The sequence below is a fragment of the Scylla paramamosain genome, chromosome 30 (assembly GCF_035594125.1).
Source record: "Scylla paramamosain isolate STU-SP2022 chromosome 30, ASM3559412v1, whole genome shotgun sequence".
NCBI classification, from domain to species: Eukaryota; Metazoa; Arthropoda; class Malacostraca; order Decapoda; family Portunidae; genus Scylla; species Scylla paramamosain.
The window spans coordinates 9,476,615-9,495,939 of NC_087180.1; positions in this window are offsets into that span (position 1 = coordinate 9,476,615).

A 19,325-nucleotide genomic window follows, 5' to 3' on the forward strand; every position below is an offset into this window, starting at 1 on the left:
TCTCTCTCTCTCTCTCTCTCTCTGTAAGTTCGTTTCTTCACTTCCTTCTCTTATTTTTTTCATTCCACTCCATTCCTTTCGTTGCAGTTTTTTATTATACTACTTCATTCCCCTCTCCTGACAGCCTCCTCATCCTTCTACTCCTCTTCCTCTACTACTACTACGACTATTTGCACCATCATCACTATCTTCTTGTCCTCGTCCTACTCAACCACCACCACCATCTCCACCAGCACCATTTTCTCCTCCTCTTCTATCTTCAATCTCCTCCACTTTCTTTTTGTTCTCGTCCTTCTCGACTACTACCACCACCACCACCAACACCACCACCACCACTATCATGTTCTCCTCCTCTTCATTGCAAGTCACCAGCAATACACATCTCCCACACTCACTCGCCGTGGTCGGAGTATCTCTCGCACGAGGAAAAGAGGCGAGTCATGTTCCCCGCACCACTGAGAGCTGCGGGAGGCACTGAGGCACTGAGGCTGAGGGGACGAATATTAAATGCAAGGATTACTATGCGGCGACGTGAAAAAAAGAAAGAAAAAAACATACGTAGGCGACAGGACTTATCTGTAAGGCGCGTGATGCAAGTGTCAGTTTAGAAGACTCGCGCAAGATGATACGTGTGCTCAACCTGGCGAGACGTGAGGTCTTATGGGAGTGGAAAGATGTGTGTGGGAGATAAGTTAAGGATGAGTAAAAAGGTCGGTCAGGCTGGGAAGGGAGGAGGAGAAAAATGCGGGGTGAATGTGACGAAATGAGGAAGAGGGAAGTGAAGTGAGAGAGGATGACGTGTGATGACGTGTGATGACGTGGAATGAGGAAAGAAGGTATTTTGATGACATGTATGGGATGACGGATAAGGGAAGTGAATGAATGAAAGATGGAAGAGGGAGGAATGGGATGAGTGAGTAAGGGGTGAGTAGATGAGTAGAAGAAAGGACAGGAAAGATTAATGGACTTGGTAAGGGATGCGTGTGGCGGGAGGCGAGGACACGACAGGAGGAGGAAGTAACGAGGAGGAGAAGGAGGAGGAGGAGGGGAGAGAAAGAAAGGATCAAGAGAAAGAGAATGTCAATAATACCAAGAGAGACCACAAGAAAGGAAAGAGAGAAGTGAGAAATAAGATGATTAAATAGGGAGAGGAAGAGGGAAGGGGAGGAGGAAAGGGGAGGAGAGGAGTAGAGAGGAGCTAGAGGTCAGGAGAGGCCCAGGTCACTCCCTACTCACTTCCTCGGTCATGTAAACAGACGAACGGGGCGCATCAGGGTGTGTGTGTGGGTGTGTGTTTATTGAGATGAGAGGGACGAGAGGGCGGGAATGCGGCGAGGCGGCACTTAAGCCACCCACCCATCCACGGTTTCATTAGTTCAGTTATGACGCTAATAAAGCACAACATTCTTAGGTGTTGTTATGGCTGCCACTCTCGGCTCTTACTCCTTGTTCCAACTTTTTTTTTCTTTCTTATTTTCGTGTTATCTTTCTCTCCTGATTTCTTTCCTGATTTCGTTTTTTTTTTTTTTTATTACTCCTCTGTTTGTCTTTATTCATCTTCCTATTTTTTCTACATTATTATTATTTTATATGATCTTGGTTTTGTTCTTATTTTTTTTCTTTTTTCTTTTTTCCCCATTAGAATTCATCTTCACTTTATAAGCCCCCCCCTCTCTCTCTCTCTCTAGTTATTTTTTTCAATTCTTCCTTCTTCTCTTTTCACCCTATATGCTATCTTTGCAATTTCTATTTCTTCCTTTTTTACATGATTTTACTCCTCTCTCCTTTACCAGCTCACGTCTCGCCTATTACCACCAATACCTCCTCCTCCTCCTCCTCCTCCTCTTTCTCCTGCCAACCATCATCCTCACCCAGCCCCTCAAGTTCTCAAGCTCAAGATGGACATAAGAACATAAACGCCTTGCAAACCATATCAAGACGAGCTATAATTTTAAGCCTCTACGTGAAGCGCGGATCAGCTTCCAACCTTCAAAAAAGATGCTGTTTAGGATGATACACGCTATTTTTTTTAAACACCCAACCACCTGAGTCACGTGTGGAGGCTAGAGAGAGAGAGAGAGAGAGAGAGAGAGAGAGAGAGAGAGAGAGAGAGAGAGAGAGAGAGAGAGAGAGAGAGAGAGAGAGATTATGTAGTTCTAAATGGGTACTAAAAAGACGATTCTGGAGGGAGTTACTATGTATTTAAGCCTGTAATTGCTCTGGTTTCTTCAAGTGTTGTAAGATTTTTTAGTGAAACTTTAGAGGACAATTTCGGAAGACCACTGTCACTGGAAGCAATAATCGAATGGTCCGCTTAAGTTCCGCTAGTTTTATTTCTTCCCCCTTAAATCGCCTGGAGAAGATTAAATAAAATAACATGCATAAATTGGCTGGATTCTCAAGTTTCCTAAGATTATCTAGTAAAAGTTTAGAGCACAATTACGGGAAACCACTGCCACTAGAACCAATAATCGAATACTCCACTTAAGACGACCTAGTTTAATTTCTTCTTCTTTGTGATATATTGTTATTACCAGCCAAAGGTTCAAAGACAAGACAGGGCATCCAGCAGGGCATGAAGAGGTTCTGAGTCTATGGTGGTGGTAGTAGTGACGCTGAAGAGATGATAGACGAGTGGTAGTGGTGATGAAAAGGGGAGGGGGATAATGGTGGTGATGGTGGTGGTAGTGAAGGGATTATAGTGGTGGTGGTGGTGGTGAAGAAATGATAGCGGTGACGGTGGTGTTGGAGAGGGGATGATGATAGTGATGGTGTTGGTATAGAGGAGATGATGGTGATGGTGAAAGGGGATAAGGATGGTGGTAATGGTGGTGAAGAGGGGATAGTGGGAATAGTAAGGGCGGCGATAGTGGTGAAGAGGCAATTACAGTGGTGGTGGTGGTGATGGTGAAGGACTAGTAATGGCGGTGATGGTGATGGTGGGTGAGCAGGGGCTTGATCCTCAACACCCCACCTCGCTATCGTCGCCCACCATTACTTCCACCCATTAACAACCCGCCTTATCTGCCTCTCTTATCACGCAGCATCGCCACCGTGCCTCGAGCCTCCCCTTGCCCCGCCGCGCCTCACTCTCGCCTCTACGCCCGAGAAAAATTCCGATAATGACGCAAACTTTTCTTTTTTATGTAACGCAAGACTCGGGGTTCTGATTTATTGCTTCCTTGTGGACGAATATTGATGCGGGAGATTATGTACGTGTAAGAAAACATATTAACGCCGCTTGTGTGTGTGTGTGTGTGTGTGTGTGTGTGTGTACAAAATGGTATCTGGTATGAAAAGTCACAGTAATGACTAAGGAAAAAAGAAATGGATGTCATAAACTAATGGATTTTGAGTTTTTGAAAGAATGAGACAGAAGTGTGTGTGTGTGTGTGTGTGTGTGTGTGTGTGTGTGTGTGTGTGTGTGTGTGTGTGTGTGTCTGTGTTCTCATTTACCCACGTACGGAACACTGTGCTCGCCGCTTCCCCACGAGGCCAGCATTCTCGTGACCTCCTTGTGGCCTCGTGGGTCTCGCGGGTCATGCGATAACCCGCGGGGCAGGGCGAGGGCGGCTCCCCTGGGTGGTGGAGCGACCATGGAGAAGGGGGAGGAAAGAAAGGAAAGGAAGGAGGGGAAGGTGAAGGAAAGGAGTGGAAGGAGGGGAAGGAGGCGGAGGAGGGGGAGGGGAAAGATAGGAAAGAAAAGTAGGGATGCAGACGATGCTTGTCATTCCTTCTGTCCGTCTGTCTGTCTGTCTGTCTTAATCATAAAACAGTGAGTCATCTCAGAAAGAGAGAGAGAGAGAGAGAGAGAGAGAGAGAGAGAGAGAGAGAGAGAGAGAGAGAGAGAGAGAGAGAGAGAGAGAGAGAGAGAGAGAGAGAGAGAGAGAGAGAATTACAAGCAAGGACATTTATTAATCTCCTTTACATCATATGAATCGAGGCCATAAAAGCGAGCATTCTAACCGAGGTATCTTCACTGGCAGAGTCACAAGGACGGCTGGAAGTCACAACGGAAGCCTTGGCATCACAATTCTGTCAACGTGATAAGCTGGTGTAAGAATGTGAAGGTGTAATTGTTCCTTCCCCCAACCACGTGAACATTATTTGCTTTTGATATGATACTTTGTTTTTTGTCGTTATGTCTTCTTTGGTTGACTTTGTGGAGACTGTGTGTGTGTGTGTGTGTGTGTGTGTGTGTGTGTGTGTGTGTGTGTGTGTGTGTGTGTGTGTGTGTGTGTGTGTGTGTGTGTGTGTGTGTTTAAAGTATGTGAAATATAAATGCGCAAATAAATAACGAAATGCGAGATTGAAAACAAAGAATATGATTTCAATTTTTTTATATTTTTTATTATTTCTAGTTCTTTTGTATGCAATCTCTTCGCTTTACACACACACACACACACACACACACACACACACACACACACACACACACACACACACACACACACACACACACACACACACACACACACACACACACACACACACACACACACACACACACACACACACACGTTACCCGCAAAATGAGCATGAAAGGAACTCACCCCCCAAAAAAAAAAAAAAAAAACGCTACACAAGAAAAATCATACCCACAAAAAAAAGAAAAAGAAAAAAAAAAAGAAAAACAGTACAGTCATACAGACAGACACACATATAGCAAACACATTCGCCTGCATTCCATAATCTGCTGGCCAAGGAGGCAAATCATGAGGGGAAACAAAGACCTCTGCCGCTAGTGACCTCATCCCCCTCCTCTTCCTCCTCCTCCTCCTCCTCCTCGCTTCCATTCCTTCGGTCCTTCAGATAAGCTTAGTCTTAGTCTCAGAGATCCCACGACCAAGCATGCACGAATTCTCCCAATGACCTTCTTTCGTCATTGTAATCCAATTTGCCTTTCAATACTCGTGAACGACACACGCGCACACAAAGTAAATAAAATAAAATGTAATACCATGTTCTTAAGTAAATATATATGAAGTAAGTGAATGTATATGTAGATATGAAATTAATAATAGGAGTACAATAATAAAGAGATATGGCAATAGAAGAAAAATGAACAGATAAACAGATAAACTACTAATAATAAGAAGTTCCAAATCTCAAAATAATATATATGTGTTAAACTTAATAAACATCTTTCGTCCTTTTTTCCAAGTATTTTTATTTTTATTTTTATTATTATTTTTTTTTATGTAAGAGGAACACCGGCCAAGGGCAACAAAAATCTGATTAAGAAAAAGCCCACTGAGATGCCGGTCACCGAACAGTATTACCAACCTCCATCACAATCCCTCTTTTATTCTGAATTTGTCGTTGCCCCTCTCCATTTTCCTACCAATCAATGTTTTTTTTTTTTTCTCTCTCTAGGCGTCACTGTATGTCTGTATGTCTGTCTCGCTTTCTCTGGCTTTACCTTTATATGTTTATCTTTTATGTTTCTGTGTTTCAATATATGTCTGATTATCTCTCTCTCTCTCTCTCTCTCTCTCTCTCTCTCTCTCTCTCTCTCTCTCTCTCTCTCTCTCTCTCTCTCTCTCTCTCTCTGATACACGTGTCTAAAGGATATTGAGGTCAGTGAGAGCGAATCATGACGATGCTCTCCAAAATCCATCTAGGTGCTTCTCTTCACCTCTGTTCAGATTCTCGTGTCTAGTAAGATTTTATCCTTTCATCTGTGAAGACTAAGGGAGCTACATTCCTGAATTCTTTTTAAATCCGCGCTTTGTTGTTTACAATGATGAGGATGATGATGGCAAGGTTTGAAATGATGAAACAGATGGAGCAGTAGCGGTAGTAGTAGTAGCGGTAGTAGTAGTAGTAGTAGTAGTAGTAGTAGTAGTAGTAGTAGGAGGAGGAGGAGGAGGAGGAGGAGGAGGAGGAGGAGGAGGAGGAGGAGGAGGAGGAGGAGGAGGAGGAGGAGGAGGAGGAGGAGGAGGAGGAGGAGGAGGAGGAGGAGAATGAAGAAAAGTAAGATTAAACACATCTTAACATTTATTTGCAGCATCATACCTATTAGAATGAAAGGAAAAAAATATTAAGTAAAATTATTTCTAGAGCAAAGTAAGATAAAAAAACAAGGAGAAAAGAGCAGAGAAAAGCAGAGGAGAAAAGACAAACAACAGGGATAAAATCAGGATAGTGACAACTGCAGAGAAAGTGAGAGAAAGGGAAATGTAAAAAGGAAGAAGGAGAGGAGGAAGGAAATAGATGTTAGAAAGGAAGGAAGGAAGATGGAAGAGGGAATAGAGGCATGGAAGAATATATATATATATATATATATATATATATATATATATATATATATATATATATATATATATATATATATATATATATATATATATATATATAGAGAGAGAGAGAGAGAGAGAGAGAGAGAGAGAGAGAGAGAGAGAGAGAGAGAGAGAGAGAGAGAGAGAGAGAGAGAGAGAGAGAGAGAGAGAGAGAGAGAGAGAGAGAGAGAGAGAGAGAGAGAGAGAGAGAGAGAGAGAGAGAGGCAGCAGGGGAAGGAAGCAAGGCGGATCTGTGGTGGTGGTGATGGGGGGCGGCGCGCCACAAGATTGAGTCGACGGGGCGTCTTGAGAGACAAAGGAAGACGAGATTGGCACCAACGTCTCTCTCTCTCTCTCTCTCTCTCTCTCTCTCTCTCTCTCTCTCTCTCTCTCTCTCTCTCTCTCTCTCTCTCTCTCTCTCTCTCTCTCTCTCTCTCTTGCTTCGCCTTCGTAGTCATTTACTTAAGTCATTCTCCAGTTCTTAGTCTCGATTAATTTATCATTATATTTTCTCTAATCTCCTTCTCTAATTCTCTGGTATTTATTTTTTCTTTCTCCTCATCTCCTGTCTCCTCCTTCTTCTCTTGCCTTTATCCATGTTATCCTTCCTCCCCTTCGTTCTCCTCTTCCTCCTTCTCCTGGTCAATCTTCTCGGTTCTCCTCTTTCTCCTGCTCCTCCTTTACCTTCTCGTCCTTGTAAACGCATTTCTCGTCTTCGTCTTCGTCCTCTTCCTCCTCCTCTTCGTTTTCCTCCTCCTCCTCCTCCTCCTCCTCCTCTAACTCATACTCCTTGTTCTCGTCGTCGTCGTAGTTGTCGTAGTTGTCGTCACTTCGAGCTCCTTCTCCTCCTCCTCCTCTTCTTCCTCTTCCTCCTGCCCCTCGTCACAAGTTCCAACACCAATTTGAGGATTTGGGATGTTTAAAAAGTCTGCCGGAAACTGTTGTTATCAGGAGGAAAGTAAACACGTGTGAGGATGTGCGGGGTGGTCACATGCCCCTCCCACCTCCCTCCCATTCCCTCCATCCCTCCCTCTCTTCCCTCCCTTCCACCTCCTCTTTCCATGTTGTCTCCTATTGCCTATTTTTTTTTTTTTTGTCTTATTTTATCTTCTCTCTTTTCATGAATATTACAATTGTTTTATTTTTTATTTGCTTTCTTTTTTAATGTCGTGTTGATGTCAGGTGTCATGCCCGACTGGTGACGTGTGTGTGTGTGTGTGTGTGTGTGTGTGTGTGTGTGTGTGTGTGTGTGTGTGTGTGTGTGTTTTGGGTGCACATGTATGTCTGGTGGTGGTGGTGGTGGTGGTGGTGGTGGTCCGTGTTTATGTTGTGACACAGGAAGATGTGGCTTAGCGCTTCCCTCTCCCTCTCTCCCTCACCACCTCCCTCTCCTCTCACCATCATTCCCTCCCTTCCTCTTTTTACACTTCGGACTTTTTTTCTCATCAAGTTCGTCTTTCACCTCCTTGTAGTGATTTCCCGCTTTTTTTTTCACTTCTGACTAGCTTCAAATTTTCTCGTGTTCCATTGTTATTCTCTTACACTGGACGTAAATTATTTATTGTTTGTTTTGTTATTGTCTTATTGTAACGAAATACATTGATTAAAGTAGATTGTCTTTGTTCCTCCTCCTCTTCCTCCTCTCTTCCTCTTGTTATCGTAATATTGAGCCGAAATGTCCTTTTACAGTTTATTGTCTTTGCTTCCTTCCCTTCCCTTTTCTCCTCTTTTAGATTCTTATTTTCCTTTTCCTTATTTATTTTTTTAACTTTCTTTAAGTTTCCACATGACTCCTCAGTCCAGGCGGTCATAACCATTACTGGTGACGGCACTCCTCCTCCTCTCCTCCACACTTGACACCACCACCAACACCCTGAGCGTCATTAATTACACTAAATACACGGCTAATAGGGCGGGTGTAGCTATGGGTGTAGTTGTTGGACATGTAGTAGAATATGGAGGGGAGTAAGACTGTATGAGCGGGTGTACTTTGGTCAAGGATGAGGATATTGATCTGGAAAGTGGGTGCATGTTCAAGGGAGGATGTGTTTTAAGGGTGTAAAGTGTCTCGTAGGGTGTAGTATGCCAGTATGGGTGTGTAGAGTGTGCGTCGGGGTGTTTGAGGCCTAGGGTGTGGGATGTAGGGTGAAGTGTATGGAGGGGGAGGGTTTAAGAGTGTATGGAGGTAACATGTGCAGGTGTAGCTTAGGGTGAGATGTTTGGCTGAGGGTATGAAGGGTAGGGAAGTGAAATGTGCAGTGTGGAGGATGTGGGGTGTAAGATACGAGTCCTAGGGTGTCTGAGGGTGTAGGGTGTGTGGCCTGGGGTGTGAGGGGAGTGGGGCGGGGTGTGTCAGGGCAGGTAGTAAAGCTTGGCAGTGAAGGCGACACCCGAGACTCGCCACAGCCTCCGGGGAACCATGAAGCGATAAAGTCTCAACCTCAAAACAGACTTGGATCTTCCTTCACTCCCCTCTACCCTTGTCCCTCTAGCCTGACATGTCCCTCTGCCCATACGTGTCCCTTAGCTCTACTATCCTCCGCCTAAGGAACACAGGAGATAAACTACAGATCTTTAACGTTGTATATAACTCAAGTAAACGCGTACAAGGTGACATGAAGTTAAGTAATCCTCACTCACTTCCACTGAGTCGAAGGTTTTTCCTCAATCTTAAGTTCTCTGATAAGATGAGAGCTATAAAACCTGACAACTGAAAAATTCTTAGCAAGTCAGATTATGTAAGATCGAGCCACGTGCAGGTCTGATGGGTTCTTGCAGCTTCCCTTATATTCTTATGAAAGGAAATACGAAACTCAGAAAGTCAGACAAAAAAATTACACTATTTATTTTTACTACGAATGTACATCTATACTCAAGTTCCACAACCATATTAATATTCCCTGGTATTCTTTCTAGTCCACGCCCCATGAAGTGTCCTCTGCCCAGTCCCAGTGTTCCTCTGCGTCCCCATGTGTCCTGTGCCCCATGAGACGTGCCAGGCGCATCTGGAAGTCCCATGAAGACCCGGTGCCCACTGAAGGACATCATTATCCGCCCTTACCCTAAGAGGTCCTCGCCACAGAGTTACTTCCCCGCACAGTCGGTCTCCTTGTTAGGTGTGTGTGGCGAGACGACCCTGTGTGTTATGTGATGCCGTGTTATGTGATCTGTGTGTGTGTGTGTGTGTGTGTGTGTGTGTGTGTGTGTGTGTGTGTGTGTGTGTGTGTGTGTGTGTGTGTGTGTGTGTGTGTGTGTGTGGTAAAAAATGAGCGGGTATAAATAACTAAACAGGAAAAAGGAATGAAAGTGGAGACGAGAATAAAAGAAAATATGCTTATATACGCAAATGAGAGACGCGTGAGGGAGCGAGATTAAAAAAAAAAAATAGGAGGATGGAGTGTCAGTGAGGGAGAATTGAATAATGTAAGAAAAAAAAATCAAACGAACAGGAGATACGGAAACGCCGAATATAGAAAAGAGGAAAAAATGATGAGCCAATAGAATTCGCAGAAGAGAAGGGAAAGAGTGAAGAAACAGGAAAAAAAATATGAGGACAAAAGAAAGGACAATGATGCAAGAAACAATAATAAAGACGGAGAGGAAACCGGGAAAAAAACGAGGAAGAGAAGATGGATTAGGAAAGGGAGAGAGTGAAGAGGAAGAGGCGGAGGAGGAGGAGGAGGAGGAGGAGGAGGAGGAGGAGGAGGAGGAGGAGGAGGAGGAGGAGGAGGAGGAGGAGGAGGAGGAGGAGGCCGAGCAGAGCCGCACACCACAGGATGGAGTCGTGAAAAGTCACACCTGGGCCACAGTTTGTCCAGTGACCACCCCTCCTCTTCCTTCCCTTCCTCGCCCCTCCCTCTCCTCCTCCCGTCCCCTGCCGTCTCATTCCCTCCTCTACCATTGCCGGCCCTCCCCTTCTCTCAGTCGCGTCAGTGAGACCCGTAATTAGTGCCAAATGTGACACTTCCCTCCCAGCTTGAGAGGGACGCTTGTCACATGCCTCGCCTCCCGCCACACTCATCAAACTGTCATTCAATCTACATTTTACAGTAGCGGAGGAATCTCTCTCTCTCTCTCTCTCTCTCTCTCTCTCTCTCTAGTTCATTTATTTTTTTCTTCTTTACTTGTTTCCTTTCTTATTTCCCGTTACCAATCCTAATCTTCCATTACATTTCATACCTCTCTCTCTCTCTCTCTCTCTCTCTCTCTCTCTCTCTCTCTCTCTCTCTCTCTCTCTCTCTCTCTCTCTCTCTCTCTCTCTCTCTCTCCAAGCCCCTCAAGGTCACATCACTGCACCGTTCATATCCTCGAGGCCACACGCGGGTCTCATCCTTCCCCGGGGTCACACTCCTCCCGGCGGGTCACACCTCCTGGGTCAAAGCACTTGGTCAGCAGTCGTTACATCGGTAGAGACATGACAAGCAGTGACCCCAATTGACCTGACCCTTGACCTCTGCACCAATCAAACAATGAGTCAACGTGAGCTTCCTGACGTGGCTCGTGACCTCGGTGTCGTCTCTACAGGTGGGAACTCGCACCTGTCTTGTTAATGACCTCCATGGAAAATTAGCGCCAAATTAAGGACCATGTTCTGAAACACTTTTGCGCTGCACCTCCATTTCTTTCAATAGGCATAGAGTGACATAATTTAAAGTGATATAAGTTTGTTGTAAGAGTGTTTTTTACGGTTCTAGTGACATTAATATTATCTGTATATTTTTTACACTTGAGAATCTGGCTAATCATCTCTGTGGTCTTTGAAAACAGCCGTGGTGAAAGCAGAGCGCTTCTGAACACTGGGCTATGAATCACTTGGAAATAATATATGTTATTGTTATTTACTCTTTTCTTTTCATAGTCCAGAAGAAACAAACTCGAAGTCTGGATATAAATACATAATGATAATAATGATAAGCAATGTCTATATATGACTTTTCTCTTCCTTTTTTTCTCTTCAACATATGACTCCTCCTGAACGTTTTCCCCTTTTCCACGATCCTCTTTCACTCCACGACTTAGATAAAAATAATACAAAATTGTTTATAGTAATCTTAACTAATTAATTAATCACCCAACTACCAATCATATCTGCCTCTTCCCTATCTGTTTTTCAATATTAAGTTCATCCTATACGTTCTCCCCTTCATTTCATTTCTAAACCACTAACACTCTTGCACTAAGAAGCAAAGAGTAACACCTAACAACAATAACAATGATTACGTGTAACTTTACTTCATTTATCTATTTCTATTCCAATACTAAGCTACTTCTCCTCAACGCATTTCCTTTCTCTCTTTTCCAATCATCTCACACTTCTAAATAAAAACCACAAACAACACACCAATAACATCCAATGTCCTCAAACCACATCTTCACTTATATATTCTAACACTAAACTCAAAGATATTCCCATCACCTTCACTTTTCTATCACTATATTTATCTCTTTTCCAACACTCCGTTTCTCCAAGACGAATTCCCTTCCCCCTGTGACCCTGCGACCCACTGTGACCTCCCTACACGTGTCCCCTTCGTCACACAGTCCCACACAAACAGCAGGTGTCACTCGCAATTAGCAGCAAACTCTCGCCGCGTCCTGGAGTCATCTTACGGAGGGCGGAGAGGGGCAGGAGAGAGGCAGGAAAGGGGAGAAAGGAGAGAGAGGACAGAGGGGCGTTAGATGATGAAAGAAGCCTCCCATAGTCTTAAACGTTTCAGCGTCTTGTTTCGACTTTTAACAGGTTGTAGTGAACGTTACCAGAGTTTTCAAGGGTGGTTCTGTGATCGTGGTCAAATTAACGCATATTCTGCATCATCAGTGGAAAAAGAAGAAAAAAAGAAAACTTAACTAATCATTTTATCTAGTAGCCTTTACAATTAGTTCTTATGAGAGACAAAAGTGCTTATGGGTATTGTTTCTAAGAGGGAAGAGTAAAGTGAGGGGTTAATAAAGAGGGTGAAAGAGGCACCATACGGAGAGGCTGCGAGGAAAGAGACGCGAAGGAAGATTTACAGGGCAACGAAGAGGGTGAGAGAATAAATTGAGGTTGATAAAGATGGTGAAAGGGTGTGGAGATAATGGAAAAGGAAAATACAGAAGAAGGAAAGGGGAAAAATGGAAGGAAGTTAGAAGAAATGGAATGAATGGCAAGGTGAGAGATTTATAAAGAGCACGAGAGGTAAAGATAATGAAAAAAAAAATGAAATAAGGGAGAAGCCAAAAGGATTAAGGATTGAGAAAGGGTAAAAGGAAGATGGAGGAGGGAACAAAAGAATATGAGAAGGTATGCGAGGAGCAAACGTTAAAAGTGAATACATACAAAGAAAATAATAAAAAAAGATATACAGGAAAAGAGGCGAGAAAAGATAAACAAGTAGAAGAAAAGACCAAAAACAATACAAGAGAGAAAAAAGTAGTGACGGCTTAATGGAAAATACGATATAAGAAAAAATAGAAAAGAAAAGAAGAGAAAAGACAAAGCAGACTCAAATAAAAGAAGTGACTGCTAGGAGGAATAACAATGAGAGAGAGAGAGAGAGAGAGAGAGAGAGAGAGAGAGAGAGAGAGAGAGAGAGAGAGAGAGAGAGGATAATTGGGATGGTGAAGTAATCCGGGGTTTAGCTGACTACTGGTATTCCCCGCACGCCATCACCACCACCACCACCACCACCACCACCACCATGCCACCTACCACCATCCATTTCCACGCCACCACACCACCACTACACCAGTACACCACCACACAGTTCACCTTCAAACCACCTACACTGACGATTCCAGAGAGAGAGAGAGAGAGAGAGAGAGAGAGAGAGAGAGAGAGAGAGAGAGAGAGAAAGCGCCACTCAGCACAGCACTTTATTGATGTACCATGACACCGCATGAAAGGTGACAGACATCTCCCCACCAGCCGATAAGAGAACCTTCCAATCCCTTCCCCCTCCCCTCACTACATTCCTTCCTCACTACACTTCTCCCACTACACCCCTCCCATAACATCCTCCCATAACACCCCTCCCACTATCCCCTTTCTTCTACACCCCTCCCACTACACTCCTATATTCCCACCACATCCCCCTTCGATTTCACTCCCTCCCACATCCCTCGTCATACCCCCTGCCATAATATCCCCTCCCATATCCCTCCCCATTCCCTGCCACCCTCTCCCTCCCACTTTCCGTAAATCCGCCTCTTCCTTCTCTCCTTCCTCCGTCTCTCTCTTCTCTTTCCTTCCCATTACGCCGCCTCTCCTCTTCCTTTTCCTTTTGTCACCCTATCCTCACCTCACGGCACCACACACACACACACACACACACACACACACACACACACACACAAGATCTGAGTAACTGGATCAATTGTTAATAAAGACAATTCACCAAACGAGAGAGAGAGAGAGAGAGAGAGAGAGAGAGAGAGAGAGAGAGAGAGAGAGAGAGAGAGAGAGAGAGAGAGAGAGAGAGAGAGAGAGAGAGAATGCGCCTTATCCGTAAATCTACCAGACAAAATTAATTAAAGTCTAATTAAATCAATGAATGAATCGAAATTTAATAACAATCAGGACAGAAAATAAGATATGCTGTCTTTATTAATTTATGGCTAAGCAGATTGAGCCACTGTGATAAATGTTTAATGCAATATGTCATCTATGTGTTATGAGTGTACTGATGATATAAATCTACTTTCATCTATCTATCTGTCTATCTATCTATATCTATCTCTGTCTATCTATCTATTTCTCTATCTATCTATCTATCTATATGTTATGAATATACTAATGACAATAAATCTTCTTAACTATCAATCTGTTCATCTATCTATCCATCTATCTATCTGTCTGTGTGTCTGATGATCTGTGTCTGTCAGTCTGTCTGTCTCTTTTTACTAACTAATTTATTGGTTGATTGATTTATTAGTTCATTTAATTAGTTTGTTATTTTGGTAGTTAGTTATGTATCCGTCTGCCTATCTATCTATCAATTTCCCTGTCTATTCATATATCTTTCTATTTATCTTTTTATCAACCTATCTCCTTATCATCCTATCTAGTATCTATATCCTTTGAGTGGCAAGATACCAGTACGTACATTCACTTCAAAGAAATACACACCACCACATCTGACACGTGACAGGCAGGATGGTGCGTGGGTAGTAGCAGTACGCGGTGTGGCGGAGGGGAGGGGGAGGGAGGGAACAAGGTGACAACAGCGTGGCGAGTCTCGAGAGGCGGGTTGTCACTAGCGGTCGTCACTGTTTGCCTACCTCTCTCTCTCTCTGATGGCTCACGCTCCCCTAATGGCGCATCACCTGATCGAAGGTGCGCCAAGGTGAGGCTTGACGCGCCACTGTCCTCAGGTAACCTTCGTCAGGAGGGTTCACTGACTACCTTAGGGCTTATTTATGAGAGAGAGAGAGAGAGAGAGAGAGAGAGAGAGAGAGAGAGAGAGAGAGAGAGAGAGAGAGTGTTACGTCTTTTGAGTTTAATATATCATGTTTGTTTCGTAATTTTATATCAATACTTAACACTGTGGTCTATAAATTTCTCTCTCTCTCTCTCTCTCTCTCTCTCTCTCTCTCTCTGTGTGTGTTTATGTGTGTGTGTGTGTGTGTGTGTGTGTGTGTGTGTGTGTGTGTGTGTGTGTGTGTGTGTGTGTGTGTGTGTGTGTGTGTGTGTGTGTGTGTGTTTGTTGACTCAGCAGGGAGGTGAACAGGGGGGTAGGGTGTCTGCCGGATCTTGCCGCCTCGTCAGAGTGATAACACGCACAAAGCTTACAAGTGCCACGCTGAATATCCCACTAAATACAGACTCAGGTGTTTGTTCATGTGCTGCACTTCCAATAACACTAACATGTCATTATGCAGCACTGCCCTAACGTTCATCATGTGTTCTGCTGCGACATTGATCACAAGGCGTAAGGAAGGCCGCAAGAAGCCAGTAAGCCTACAACTAGTAGTCTCTGTATAAAACATGGCTACATAATCCACCTGTCATCCTTATCACAACAATAGATATATGTAATAGTAGCGAGGGTTAAGAAAAATCTCTGCATCTAGTAATCTGTTTGTTATGATGTGTCTTACTGGATACGATACTGTACTGCTGAAGTAAATACCTGTTTGCCACAGTCAATCCGTCATTTGATCAGTCACTCAGTCAGTCAGTTGTGTGCAGCTCACGCTCTGCCTCATGTCTGATTTACGGTAATGGAGAGAGAGAAAAAAAATCACTTCGGTCGGCAACACACACACACACACACACACACACACACACACACACACACACACACACACACACACACACACACACAACACCTCCCTAATACGCTCTCAAACACAGCCATCATATCACACACTAATTCGGTTCCCATTTCGTCCCCTTCTGTTTCCCCCCTCCAAGAATTCCTCGTTCTCAGATATACAAGTTCGTTTAAAGGGTTCAACTCAATAAAGTCAGCGGCGTGCGATGAATGGACTCGGTCGGGACGTCAATGAGTCCGGTTCTGGGAGTCGGACGCATTGAAGCCTTCCGAACCGACAGCCTTCAAACCCCTAAGAATCAGATTGTGCTTGTGACAGGAGTGGGCTGGATCGCACGTCAGATGCTTTTGTCTTGCCCTCCTGTCGGTCCGTCCTGCGCTCACAGCTTTATTGAGAGCTCTCGATTGTGAGCTTGAGAGCGGCGCGGCGGGAGGACCTGCACGCTGGCACAACCCACCGGCCGGCCCTTTGTCTCGCCTCGGGGGCTTTTTAAATGGCCGGTAAGGAACTAGCGTGACTTGTCGATGACTCGGGTAATGAGGCAGGCAGACAGGCAAGCAGTGAGGCAAGCAAGCACGGTGACGAGGACCTGCCACACTCATGAAGACGCGCCGCTCTGATCTGCTCTCCCTCTCCTCGCCAGCATCCCGCCCGTCACTTAGTCGTCTCCAGTAGCCTCCTTCCTCCGCCCTCTGGTAGCCCTTCCCTCAAGATACTTCCCAGTAGAAGGGTTAATAGCCACGAGACCCTAAGACCTCCCGCAGGCCTCCCTCTCCACCCTCATTGACTCCCGGAGGCGTCACGCGGAGGTATTGACCGACCATTGACGGGCTGGAGCTACCCGCCATGACACGATGCCCGGTCAGTCTGCGTTAAACGGCTGTGCTTTGTCCTCTCTCCGCGCCTTTATGCTCCCCGTGCCCTCCCTCCCCTGCCAACCCGCTCCCCTGCCGGATATTGTCCTCTGCTGGGTGTATTAAAGAGAAAGTAAAGGATTATATGTGATTAACCACAACATATTTTTTTGGCCTTTCTCTTTTTACGAGGCCGAGCGTGTGTGAGTGTTGACACGACGCTGACCCGCCGCCTGGGACCCGCTGACTCTCGCGGACTCCCAGCAGGGGTCAGCGGGGCGTGGTGGCTCTCCTGGCTGCTGCCCCTGCTGCGAGAACAGAGCGACGCTGGATTTTAAATATGATGGGGCGAGGGAGTCACTTTGCGGGTGTTAAAGCCAACTGATTTTTAAGGGTTGAGGAGCACAGGCGGCAGAATACGGCTGTTTATTCCTCATTGCGGATGTGCTGCTATCATATTTTCCTGCTATTTGTCACCTTACCTTACGAATAAAGTTGAGCAATGGACAGATATGCCTCGTCGTGCCTGGAATCGCCAGAAACCGATGCCCACACACGCTGTTCAACTCTGACTTACGCAACGAGTACGAGTATTAATTTACGGTGCAGGAAATATCAGCACGCCCATCGATTACATCACGGACACTCGATACCACACGCGGAGATAGATAGACGGACACACACACACACACACACACACACACACACACACACACACACACACACACACACACACACACACACACACACACACACACACACACACTCGCACGTACGCGCGCTCACCTTTAACCCTTCCAGTGTTGTCTCTTCTACTCAAGCTTAGTAAAAGTGTCTTGTGTCTGGAGCTAAACACAAGAGCCTGGCAAAAGTTTGGAATGTAATTTCAAGACACCAATGAGAGAAAATGGAGTGACTGAGGATTTAAAAACTTTAAGAACCTGCATTTTTATTACCACTCAATAACATACTGTGGGTTTATCGTGATGAAGAAACGAATCATATTATCATTACCAGTTAGAAGGGTTGATGTATTTTCTTATTAAGCCTTTCTTGCAATTTACAAGAATTCTCAACACTAAAAGCAATGTATGCAATGTACAACAAAGAAATGGATATCAAAAAGATTTTGCAATTTGTAGCCAATAGAACGTTTAGAGGTGACTATACAACAAGAAAAAATGTCTCAGAGTGATAAGTGATTAAGGAAGGATGTGTCAAAAGCAATGAAAGGGTTAAGTACAGGCGTGGAGTACAGATGAATAACACATAGCACTTCCTTCCCCCGTGCTTAGCGTTTGTCCTCATTCCTAAGTTCTCTCATGTGCTAACAATCTCAACATAAAAAAGAAATAAAATAAATAAATAAATACATACATGCAATAGACTGATTTTCACTTTCCACTTAGTATTCTTCCACAACCTTGATACTCATCATGTGGTGAAAGCTTCCTGACAAGAAACTAGAAGGTTTTTACAATATTAAATTAAGATTGAAGGAAACCACAAACCACAGTGAAAAAAAAAAGTGGGAAATGTTAACTGACTTCTTATCTAGCGTGTACAGAAAATAAAAACCAAGTAAATAACTAAACAAATAAACTTTACGTGTGGTGAAAAGAAAGGTAAGAGTTGTAAGTGAAGTTGTGCTGTGTGTAAATATTTGCTTTGTAATTCATGGTATTTCAATGCTTACTTGTGTACTTTCCTCCTCTACCTCTCTTTCCTCCCTCCTCCTTTATTTACTCCCAGTCTCCCATGCTCACTTCTGCAATGCTGTTATTTCCAGTACCTTTAATTGACTAATAAAAACATACTATCATTATCTTTATTAATAATGAAAAGTAAAAATTCTCTCTCTCTCTCTCTCTCTCTCTCTCTCTCTCTCTCTCTCTCTCTCTCTCTCTCTCTCTCTCTCTCTCTCATCTCCCTCAGTTTTAACATAAATCACCTCGCCCCTTCCTCGCTTTCATCTCCCACCCGTCTACACACTACCTCGCTCTCCGTCTTTTCCTCTCCTCCTCCTCCTCTTCCTCGTCCTCCTCCTCCTCCTCCTCCTTCCCTCATATTCACTTCGGAAACAGATGTTACTCCCAGTCTACACGAGCGAACACATCTATTACACGCCAATAAACTCGCTGCCCGAAACCCCCGATATTGAGAGCCGGATGAAGAATGTCACGTCCAAAGCTCCAGAAAGAGAGATAGAGAGCAGGGAGAGAGAGAGAGAGAGAGAGAGAGAGAGAGAGAGAGAGAGAGAGAGAGAGAGAGAGAGAGAGAGAGAGAGAGAGAGAGAGAGAGAGAGAGAGAGAGAGAGAGAGAGAGAGAGAGCAGAGCAAAAAGAAAACTCGAAAAAGGAAAAATAAAACGGAAAATTGTGCTGAGAGAGAGAGAGAGAGAGAGAGAGAGAGAGAGAGAGAGAGAGAGAGAGAGAGAGAGAGAGAGAGAGAGAGAGAGAGAGAGAGAGAGAGAGAGAATCTTAGTGACTCGTACAACCCAGTCGATGTTATTATGATATCCAATAGCAATTTATCTCTGTTATAGGCTCCTCCTCCTCCTCCTCCTCCTCCTCCTCCTCCTCCTCCTCCTCCTCCTCCTCTCTCACTGACAGACTCCCAGGGCCTCGTGAGAATATGGAAAATCATAAATCACAACCGGGAGCCGAGAAGAAGAGAAAAGAAGGCATAAAGAGAGAGAGAGAGAGAGAGAGAGAGAGAGAGAGAGAGAGAGAGAGAGAGAGAGAGAGAGAGAGAGAGAGAGAGAGAGAGATATTTGTGTTCACGTGTCATTTTCTAATTAAGTGTTCCCTTCGTCGTCTTGTTTCGTCTTATTTCTTATTTTTTTTCCAATTCTGTCTTTTCTTGTCTTATTCTCCTCTTTGTCCTTGCTCTTCTCATCTCTTGCTTTAGGAAGGCAGGAAAGAACTAAGGATGGA